Consider the following 1,740-nt stretch of genomic DNA (forward strand, 5'->3'; position numbering starts at 1 on the left):
GTAGCAGAAACAAAGGATATTGAAAATAGCTTTTACCTTTTTTAGTTCATGTCTAGGTCCCTCATTTATTCAGTATGTCACTGGCTTTGTAATTACATCCTCAGATGACTCAAAAACAAAGGGAATCAAGACAAATAATTGACCAAGGAATAACAAAAAAGAAGGTTATCTAATGACTATCAGGAAACACTGAAGCTGACAGGCTGCTAAATTTATTACCAGGTTCATCTTAGATTCAGAAAACAAACAAACAAACAAAAACCCATTTCTCATTTTTTATACGCATTAGAAAGGCTATCTGACCATAAACATCTGGAAACTCCCTTTTAGTTGCACATATTTACACAACACTTCCTTGCATTCTTGCCTCTGCGGTCTGAAAGAAGTCTGGGAAGAAATGACAGACGCAATAAATTGTACACGAGGAAGCTTGCTGGATAAGATAATTCTAATGTACAAATATTTGTCTTGTCTCATGTGTTTTACAGTGAAAACTTTTTAAAAAATGGAAGAATGACATCATCCTGACCTTAACGAGAGCATCTCACCTACGAAAAGCCAACCGGTAGTCATCAAAGACTCATCATCAACCCTGTTAACGATTTCTCACCACGTCATCCTGCTAACTGAGCAGAGCTTCTAATGAGTCTGAGATTATGGACAGAAGACAAAGCTGAGGGTTGAGTTTAATGGCCTCACCTACTAAGCTCACACTCACACATTGATGATCTGTGTCTTCCAAGAAAATGGGGGACTCTGGCTGTCAGTAGCTCATGGAATGGGAGGGAGCATACAGCATAATTACATGGGGGGGCTTTGTCTTTCCCGACCCGATTTTGAAATAAAAATGGATTCCAAAACACAAAAACAAAACAAAAAACCCTCTCCCTTTTTTTTTTTTTTAATGAAAATATGTGAGATAAATTTATATACTTGCTGGTCAAATTATGTCAATCATGATGGTTTTCACAATATAAATTAATGAACCAAACTTCTGTTTGTTTACTATCGACCAAGGCTCTAGATGAGTTACATGGACTGTTTGTTCCTCCCTTCTGTCTTCTCTTTTTTTCTTGTTTCCTTCCTTATTCTTTTTACTTATTTGTATTCTTATCATATATTTACATCAATATTTTTATTTCAAAGTGATCTGTAAAAAAGTATACGGATAAATCAATATTAGAATAATACATACATACTTATTTCAAGTATTTACATGGGAGAAATAATCAAAGATTTCAGGAAGATTTCAAAAGGAAAACTTTAAATAAAAAAGGATCTTACATCCTTTTTGCATATGTTGACTCCTGAATTATATAATATCTTTAAATATACATGCAATAACTTATACGCATTGACAAAGTTAAAATAATCCAAAGTAATGTGTATTTAAATCTTAAAATAGACAGTATTTATTAAGTTTTAATCTGTCAAATATTAATGTGAAATGAGAAATGTGTTTTATTAAAGAGAGCTTAGTTTTGAGGCAATAACACAATAACATTTTAATTATATATTGTATTTTCACTGGTTTAGCTCTTTCATAAAATTATAACCCTGCAGTTGTATAATACCAAGAATTCTCTGCGTTGATCTTCTGGCAAGTTAGAACTATTTATTCATTGCATTTATTCATTGCTAAGCAAGTTAGCCCAAGTAAAATCTCATTATAATGAACCCTTTTGCTATGCTGCTTGAGAATTTTATCAAAATGCCTAAATTGCCAAAATCTCTTCTGTT

Source organism: Pteropus vampyrus, unplaced genomic scaffold (genome assembly GCF_000151845.1).
Source record: "Pteropus vampyrus isolate Shadow unplaced genomic scaffold, Pvam_2.0 Scaffold119, whole genome shotgun sequence".
In the NCBI taxonomy this organism is placed as follows: Eukaryota; Metazoa; Chordata; class Mammalia; order Chiroptera; family Pteropodidae; genus Pteropus; species Pteropus vampyrus.